Source organism: Notamacropus eugenii, chromosome 2, assembly GCF_028372415.1.
Source record: "Notamacropus eugenii isolate mMacEug1 chromosome 2, mMacEug1.pri_v2, whole genome shotgun sequence".
In the NCBI taxonomy this organism is placed as follows: Eukaryota; Metazoa; Chordata; class Mammalia; order Diprotodontia; family Macropodidae; genus Notamacropus; species Notamacropus eugenii.
This window is the reverse complement of record NC_092873.1, coordinates 46,722,138-46,731,965: the sequence shown is the minus strand read 5'-3', so window position 1 is coordinate 46,731,965 and position 9,828 is coordinate 46,722,138. Positions and strand designations below refer to the sequence as shown.

Sequence of the window (9,828 nt, the reverse complement as noted above, 5' to 3'; positions counted from 1 at the left end):
CAGGTCTATACTCACATCCAAGATCAATCACAACATCCAAAGTGAAGCAGAGATTTTCAAGGTCTCATGACACCAGGAACCTCATCATCACTAATGGCTGGTCTGTGTTAAGAATTCCACCTTCGAGAGCCCTGGCAGGTGGAGACTGGAGGCTCCCGCGCATACACGCGCACCGAGATCAGCTCCGACTCCCTACTCCAGCCCCTCTGCTGCCTGCTGCACTCAGGACTTTTCTTGCCCTAAAGACATCTACCCCTCCGACCCAATCATGACCGACAAGTCTTTCTTCGACACCGATGTCAACACCCTGACCCGATTCGTCATGGAGGAGGGGAGGAAACCCAAAGGCACCGGCGAGATGACCCAGTTGCTTAACAGCCTCTGCACCGCTGTCAAAGCCATCTCCTCTGAGGTGCGGAAAGCAGGCATAGCCAATCTGTATGGAATTGCTGGCTCTACCAATGTCACTGGTGACCAAGTCAAGAAGCTGGATGTTCTCTCCAATGATCTGGTTGTTAACATGCTAAAGTCGTCCTTTGCTACATGTGTTCTTGTATCAGAAGAAAACAAGAACGCCATAATAATAGAGCCAGAAAAAAGGGGTAAATATGTGGTCTGTTTTGATCCTCTGGATGGTTCTTCGAACATTGACTGCCTTGCATCCATTGGAACTATTTTTGGCATTTACAGAAGGAATTCAACTGGTGAGCCTTCTGAGAAGGATGCTTTGCAGCCTGGCAGGAATCTAGTGGCTGCTGGGTATGCTCTCTATGGCAGTGCCACAATGTTAGTGCTGGCTATGGAATATGGAGTCAACTGCTTTATGCTGGACCCGGCTATTGGGGAGTTCATTTTGGTTGAAAAGGATGTGAAGATAAAAAAGAGAGGTAATATCTACAGTCTTAATGAGTGCTATGCCAGGGACTTTGATCCTGCAATCGCTGAATATATCCAGAAGAAGAAATTTCCCCAGGATAACACAGCTCCTTATGGTGCAAGATATGTGGGCTCCATGGTGGCAGATGTGCATAGAACACTGGTGTATGGAGGAATCTTTTTGTATCCAGCCAACAAAAAGAGCCCCAAAGGAAAGCTGAGACTCCTGTACGAGTGTAACCCAACGGCCTTTGTCATGGGAAAATGCTGGAGGACTGGCTACCACAGGAGATAAAGCTGTGCTGGACGTCATTCCCACTGACATCCATGAGAGAGCACCAGTGATTCTGGGGTCCCCGGATGATGTGAATGAAGTCCTAGAGATTTACAAGAAGCATGCTGCCAAGTGAAGATCTCATCTTCCCACATGGGCTGAGACATGAAAAAGAACAGGACCAAAGATCATAGGGAACTCTAACTTCCATGGCAGACCAACATCAAAGCAATTTTTTATTTCCCACAATCCTTTTGATATACCAAATACTGTATGGTGCTTTGGGCACCCTAACCAAAAGATAGTTTCCATAGGGTTACAAATGGTAAAGGTATTTTGAGAGGTAGGGAAGCAAAAGATGAAATAAAATTGTTCTTCCTTAAAAAAAAAAAAAAAAAAAGAATTCCACCTTCATCTGCCATAAGAAAAGTTTTCCCTTTGAATTGCAGGAGCCCTATGGGTTTGGAATGAGCCAAAGAACTCTCAAAGACAAATTCAACTCACAAATGAATTTTAAGTTTAAAACTAAAGGAGGTAGGGGCAGGGGAGAGAAGAGCCAAGTTACAACATGACCCAAGATTGCAGTGTGTCTCCACATTAGTGAATCCTTTCTGGGCTCCTCCTGAAAGGATAGATCTGCTTCCAAAATCCTTGGTTCACCTGAAATTCAATATGCCAGGGAAAGGAGCCAAAACTCTCAGCTTTGTTTAGAAATGGTAAGTTTAACCATTACCCTTCATTCAGAGGTCAGAAATTGTTTTTGGTAAAATCTTCAAGTACTCTGGGATGATAGATCTGAGGGCTCCTGGAAGGCAAGGACTGTCTTTTTTTCGTTTTATATTCCCAGAACTTAGAATAGTGCTTGGCACATAGTTGGTGCATAACAAATGTTTATTAGTTAAGATCTAGAGCTTGAAGAGACTTTGAAGGCCATTATGTCCAATCCCTTAATGAGGAACATGGATCCCACAAAGGCTGAAAAGAACATCAGAGGTCATCGAGTCTAACATCTTTTTACTAATAAGGAATTGGAGTCATAACGTGACTTGCCTAGGGTCATACGTAGCTAGTAAGTATCTGTGGTGGGATTTAACTTCAGGTCATGGGGAACTAAAGCTGAAAAGTAGGTGTTTCATAAATGCTGGTTTCCTTTTCCTGTCCCCCTTCCTTAAGAAAGAAATCCCATGTATTATCTAAATAAGACAAAATGGTTCTTCTTGACCAAATCTGCTGGGCATTTAACAACGAACAAAGTTATGTATGGGGAGAAAATTCAATTGGTCACTCTTACCAGAGAATGGAGTGATTTCTCCCACCCCTGTTTGGAACCCACAGAGAGTTCATAGAGTCACAGGTTTAAAGGATTTGGAGTTGGAAGAGAATTTAGATGGAAAGTAAGTTTATTGAGGGAGCAGTTAAAATACAGTGGCAGACCTGAAGTCAGGAAGATCCATCTTCCTGACTTCAAATCTGGTCTCAGACGCCTGCTAGCTCTATGATTCTAGGCAAGTCCCTTCATCCTGTTTGCCTCAGTTTCCTCATTTGTCAAATGAGTTGGAGGAGGAAATGGCCAAACCACTCCAGTATCTCTGCCATGAAAACCCTAAGTGGGATCACAAAGAATTGGACGAGTCAACAACAACATGAGTGACTGGGGCCTTTCCCCAGGGCATCACCATCTGGGAGGCAGCCTGCCTCTACCATGACCAGCACCATTCTTTGTGGTCCTCCACCAACCTAAGCCAATCAATGGTACAATTTCCTCAGTTCACCTCTATCCCCAAGGTCTCATCATCAGAGCCAGCTTGCCCCTCCCAAGTCTGAAAGGGCACAGCACAAAATCACCTCTCTGGGGGTGATAGGTTTCTCCTTTTTACAAATATGTGCCCTTTGCACCTACACACACACACACACACACATACACACACACATACATACATACACACACATACACACAAACCCTAACCTTAAATTCATTTCTAACTCTAAATGCTCACCATTCATTTCTAATCCTAAACACACACACACACACACACACACACTCAATTGAATTTGTCTCAGACACAAGAATTTCCCATATAGGCTCTGAATTTAACCTCCTTAGAGATTTATGTCCGTGGATGTATCTCACAAGATCAAACATTTAGAGTGAAAAGAGACCTTCCTGTCTTTTTATAAGGAATAAAACTGAGGCTTAAGAAATGTGAATTTACTTGCCCAAAGTCACCTGCATCCACGTTCCTCATCACCATGGAATCATCACCTTGGAGATGGAAAAAACCTCAGTGGTCATCCAGTCCATTTTACACATGAGGAAAGTGAGGCCTATCAAGTTAAAGTGATTTATCTGAGGACCCATGCTAAACGTGTTCATCCTTCATTGCCAAAGAAGATCATGCCATCAGAAATGATGACAGGACTTGCACTTAGCTTTGTTCTGAATGAGGGAGGGCTGTGCAGGTCACCAGACTCACTTCTCCTCCATAGCCATCTGAATCCAGTGACCAGATATTCATCAGGATGACTAGAGATGACCCAGGATGAGGCAATTGGGGTTAAGTGACTTGCCCAAGGTCACACAGCTAGTGAGTATCACGTGTCTGAGGTAAAATTTGAATTCAGGTCCTCCTGACTCCTGCACTGATGCTCTATCCACTGCATCACCTAGCTGCCCCAACTGATGCTAAGTACCAGTGGTAGAACCAACATACCATGTGTGCTGCCTCCTACGTCATTATCAGCATCATACTTTGTTATCTTTCTCAGCAAACATTTACTGAACATCAGGAATTAGACCAAATGTCATCCTAACCTCCATTTACCAGTTTAGACAAAAGGGCCTCGTGTTGTCAGGTCAAAGGTTCTGGAAAAGCATGAACGCAACACCCTCGTCTGCTGGGTCCCATCTCACATTGTATGTAAGGTGCCCTGTGTCTCAGAACACACTGTACCTTCTCTCCCTGGTTCTGATTTCATTATCGCCAAGGAGGGGGAGTATCGCATTAAAGGACAGGTGTGAAATGGACAATTCACACATCTCCAAAATGTCACTACCTGCCCCTAGGCCTTCTTCCTCAGATTGCCTTAGCACAAGCAGAAGATTAAATATCTGCCCTCAAGAAGCCTGGAAGAAGGGGTGGAAAAAAGGCCAGTCTAGCCCCATTTTCACCACCCTGGAGAAAGAGCAGAGGGTGGAGAGAAGGAGGGAAAGGAGATTCACCATCCTCAGGGACATGGGCTCAGTAAAGACATCCCATTTTCCATGCTTGAAATATCCAAAGAAGCAGCTAAAGGACCTTCTCTTGGTATAGCCAAGAGAACACCATGAGCCCCAAGGAGCCCCTGCTTCTTCACATTCTCACATCAATATATCAGGTACCACTTGGCTTCCCCAAAAGTCAACAGCGAGCAGCTAGAGAGCTATGCTTGACATCAGAAAGATCTGAGTTTGAAACCTGCCTCAGACACACAGTAGCTAGACAAGTGTCTTAATCTCTCTGTGTCTCAGGAAGCTCTCTAAGATTCTAAATTGCAGATGAATTATTAGTTCACATGTGTGGAGGGAGCTGCCACTTCAGGGATCGCTGGAGTACGGGTTGGTTGCTGTCCTTCATTTTCAAAGAGGACCAAAATGACATCACCATGAAAGTGAAGTTTCAATGTGTCCAACTGTGGCTGATCAGACCAATACGAGCTCAGAATGCTCTACCACAGGTTGGGCACATATAGTCTGTGTGAATATTTGGGGTGACTATCCCAAATTTGTGCATCCTACGTTTCCTTTGTGCTGTCTCAATTCTGCTTTGCTCATAGAGCACAGCACCCTTTCTGATGTGGACACTCCATGAGTGTTTCTGTGCCAGTGTCTCCCATGTTGTACAGTCAAATCCAAAGTTCTTGAGAAAGACCTTGAGAGTGTCCTTGTATCGCTTCTTCTGACCACAGTGTGATCACCTGCCCCATGTGAGTTTTCCATGGAATAGTCTTTTTGACAAGTGTATATTTTGCATTCAAACAATGTGCAGTACAGGTACACTTGAATGTATCTGTATGAAGGCCATACAAGGAATGCCAACCTTGGTCATTAGCAACCATGACCAAGAGCAAACACTTCAATTCTCTGAGATTCTGTTTCTTCATCTGTAAAATGGGGATAATAATACTTATAGTTCCCACTTCATGGTACTGTAAATAATCTATGTAAGTGCTTTATAAACCCTTATCTAAATATCTATTACCATAAGTGTCATTATTGGTTATTTCATTATGAAAGAACACTAACCTGTAATTGGAAGGGACCTCCCAGATCATCATCACAGTATCATAGATTTAGAGCTAAAAGAGACCTCAGTGCCTTAGTCCAACACCATCATTTTATAGATGAGGAAAGTGAGACAGAGAGAGCTCAAAGATCTAAGAGGCTAACTTATGAGAAAATATTCTCAATTTACAGACAAAGAAACCAAGGCAGGGAGCAGTCAAAGACTTAAGAAGCTATCTAATAAAATATTCTTAGTTTACAGATAAAAAAACTGAGGCAGACAAAGGTCAAGGAGCTCAGAGATATCTAGTCCAACTCTCTCATTTTATCGAGGAATAAGGAAAGTGAGGCAGAGAGGTAGAGTGACTTGACCAAGGGCATATCTAGTAGTAAAAGACTTAGATTTAGAGTCCTCTGACTCTAAATACTACAGGTCACTCAGTCTTACCACTGTATTTTATACTCACAAAACTGAGACCCAAGAAAAATAGTCACACAGGTATAAAGCATAGTGGATTTCAGAGGTGGAATTCAAACCCAGGGCCTCTGACTCCAGAGACCTTGCACTTTGTCTTATATGATTCTGCCTCTCAGGAGCTATGACAATCAATGAAATCCTCCAAAAGCTCATGACTCTCGAAGGGGTACGAGGGGAAAAGGAGGGACGTTTTTCCCAGTCTAGGTTCCCAGGTCAGACATAGAAGGTGCTTAGAGATCCCTTATTCCAAACCTCTCATTTTTTCTGGTCCATCAGACCCAGAATCATCAAAGATTCTCTGAAACATCTATCATATTTCCTTTTTTGCTTTCCAACAGGTGAGCCATATGAAATGTTCTCTATGACACATGGGGAAAAAAGTGGCTCCCTGGCCCCATTACCTTCTCTTATTAAACCTGTTTTCATGCTGGGCCATTTGATGCGCCCAGTCAATAGCAATTTAAATGATGCTACGTGATGCCCTTTGTTCACATCATTTATTTCCATCTCTTTATCTGATTTTGCCAACAGGACCTAATTTGAGAGAGGCTGCAGTTCACCAGCAGGAGGGATTTAAACACTGTTACGACTGACATTTCCCCTCATCTCCTGTCCCATGGGGTACCTGACTACAAATTTATCATACACCAGAGGTCCTGCCATCCAAAGAGACAGGGCTTACAGTATCAGCAGCAACTCATTTAGAAAGGTTCCCCAGCCCCTCAGTGCCTGGGACTGCCACACACCGACTAATTAATCCTTATTTGACCTGAATTAATGTATAATCTGTGTGAAATGAGAGAGATTTACCAGGATACAGCAAATTTGAGAAGATAGAAATTCCACCAATGTGGAGTGGGTTCAGCATCCACCTGCCCAGTTCGCTGCTTCCTTATGGGAGCTAGGATGATTTGAACTGGAGGTTTTCTTCCCTTTCCTTCTCAGGGGAAAACAGGAGTCAGAGCTGATAGAGAAACATGATCACAGCAAGAGTGAGGATTGTCTCCCAGTTCCCCAAATAAAAGTCAACTGACAGAGCTTTCAGGGAAAGGCGTCATGTGATTGGGATGAAATGTCAAACAGGGCCTTCCTTTGGCAAGCCAGAGAACAGGTGTCACATCCTGACAGGCTGAGCCACCGCAGATGAGTACCTGCCTGGGTCGCAGGCTTAGGATTTATGGGATGATCTGAGCGTCCTTCAATGAATCACTCACAAAAACATTGGTTCCAACAGATGCCAATCAGATGACAAATTCCCCAAAAACAGGAGGCAGAAATGGTCTCCCCATCTGATTTTGGCAAAGGGCCCAGTCAATCAACTGATTGGTCAATTACCAAACCTTTATTAAGCATTTAGTGTGTGCCAGACACTGTGCTCAGTGCTGAGGACACAATGACAAAAAAAGAGAAATGACCCCTGCCCTCCAAACACTTACGTTCTGTAGGTGGAGATTGCATGCTGTCTTGGGGAGAGGGAGAAAATTTAAAATGTATACAAGTGGGTGCTGAAAACTAAAAATAAAGAAATAAACTAGTAAAAAAGCTTACATTCTAATGGGAAAGACAATGTAAACATGTTCATATATAATCAGATACAGAGAATGGAGGCAGCTTGTTATGGTAGAAATGACCCTGGATTTGGGATCCTGACACCTGGGTTCAAATCCAGCTCTGCGACTTACTCCCTCTATGTGATTCTGGGCAAGTCCCAACCTTCTGGTTCCACTTTTCCTCATCTGTAAAAATGAGGGTGTTGATAGAGAATGACAGTAGAGTGGAAAAATCCTCCATTTCAGGCCCATCTCTTCAACTTATTATTTGAGTGACTTATTAATGGGCTAATTAATAGAAATTAATGAATGGACTAATTTATGGAAGTTAAGTAATCTTTTGGGGCCTCAGTTTCTTCATTGGTAAAAATGGTCTCTGAGGTCCCTTTTAGCTCTAAATCTATGATCTTATGAAATACCAGTTTATTTTCTGGGAGGTTATTAGTAGCTGGGAGGTATAATGGGCTGACAAATGGATAGCTGACCTCAAATACAAATTCTGAGTTCAAACCTCACCAGTATGTGTAAGACACATACTGGCTGTGTGACTCAGGGTCATTAGCCAACTTTCTAAGGCCATAAATGGCAGAGAAAGTTGAGATCTACACTAGTAGGGGAAGTTTCCTCACTGGGAATCCCCCCAGAGGTGGCTTACCCATTGGTCAACAGGCTGCAGCCAAAAGCAGATTAAAAAGTAATTGGAAAATATATACTAAAATAACTAAATATAAAACATAGCATAGATAATGTTAGTTTGTGGTTTTCTAGGTCAATAGGTAGACAGCAGAGATCCATTGCTATTTGAGTTTAATACCACTGGACTAGACTGATAAAATCCCACATTTGGTCCCTAAACCCTATCACTAGTAGCTGGAGTTACTAGACAAAGTCTCATGTATAATGGGTCACCTGAGTAGTTTTAAAGAAAACACTGACATTTCCAAATGTCTGCCTCTGCCTGAAGTAGATTAAAATACAATTGGGAAACGTATAACAAAATAAGCAAAACTACAATTCAACATAGATAATGCTAATTTGTGGTTTTCTAAGTCAAGAAATCCTCAATATGAAAACAGCCTTTCAAGTTAGGGGTTGGAATTATTTTCTTCTTTGTATACAGGGAGGAGGAATTCAGGCTCAGTGGGCAGGACTCAGGAGCAGTCATAAGATCAGAGTATATTAGCAATGGAAAGAATTTTAGAGATGTCATAGTGCAACCACCTCCTTTCACAGAGAAGGAAACTGAGGGTCAGAGAGAGGAACTAGCTTTTCCAAAGTCACACAACTAGTTAGTTAATGAAATAATAAGGAGCAGATGTCAGGTCTCCTAACTTCTAGTCCAAGACGCTACACTGTTCCCACTTTTCTCAACATTTTATACATATTAGAAGCTTCTATAATATCGTTTATAGCTCTTTTATTGATATATCTTCTTTTTACATTACCTTCATTCCCCATTACTGCCCTCTTCCTCTTCCATCACCCAAAGAGCAAGCTTTTATGATAAAGAATTTCAAAAGAGGATGGAAAAAGAATCAGTTCAACAAAACAAAATAAACCATCAACCAAGTCTGATAGCATTTGCCAAGTTCCATGCCCATGGTTCCCCATCCCTGCAAAGAAGAGAGGGTTTCTTTTTAACGTCAATGAATTTCACAGGCTCCAACACAATGGTTGTAGTCCTATTAGTATCCATTGATTGAGACAATATTTGTTGTCAAAAAGCTTCACTGACTATGGAAACATTTTTAAATGGATTTGTTTTATTCATTATAAGAGGATTGGTATAACTTTGAAAAATAGTTATACATCTGTGTGGGAGACACATTATTTATTCAGTGAACAGGAAGTATATTTGCTTATTTGTGAGACTGAGTCATTTAAAGAGATGGACCCCTGGAGTTGTGAATTGGTTCAGCCATCATAGAAAGCAATTTGAAATTATGCTAAAAAAAAAAAGTGAGGGGAAGTGGGGGTATCAAATGTCTATCCTTTTTAACCCATAGATTCCTCTTCTCAGAATATAGTTGAGGATGTCAAAGACAAAAAGAAACATGCCATACAAACCAAAATATTCAGAGCACCATTTTTTGTGGTATTAAAGAAACGGAAACAAAATAAGTGCTCTTCCAGTGGAAAATTGGTGAACAAATTGTGACCCATCATGGGATGTTACTATAGCAGAAATGATGAGCATAAAAAATCCAAAGACACATCAGAAGAATTAAATGATCTGATACAGAGTGAGTGAGTAGAGCCAGAAAAATAATAAATTACAACCATGTGAATGGAAAGAATGACAAAATGAAACTAAATGTTGTATCATTGATTACAAGAACCAATGCTGGACCCAGAAGAGAGTTGTGAAAACCTCAAGAGCCATCTGGTG

The 9,828-nt window shown here is 41.9% G+C and overlaps 1 pseudogene; it reads left to right on the top strand.

Moving 5' to 3' along the window:
- The first annotated feature begins 265 nt into the window (after positions 1-265).
- On the top strand, positions 266-1,496 carry LOC140523464 (fructose-1,6-bisphosphatase 1 pseudogene; annotated as a pseudogene).
- Positions 1,497-9,828: the final 8,332 nt, after the last annotated feature.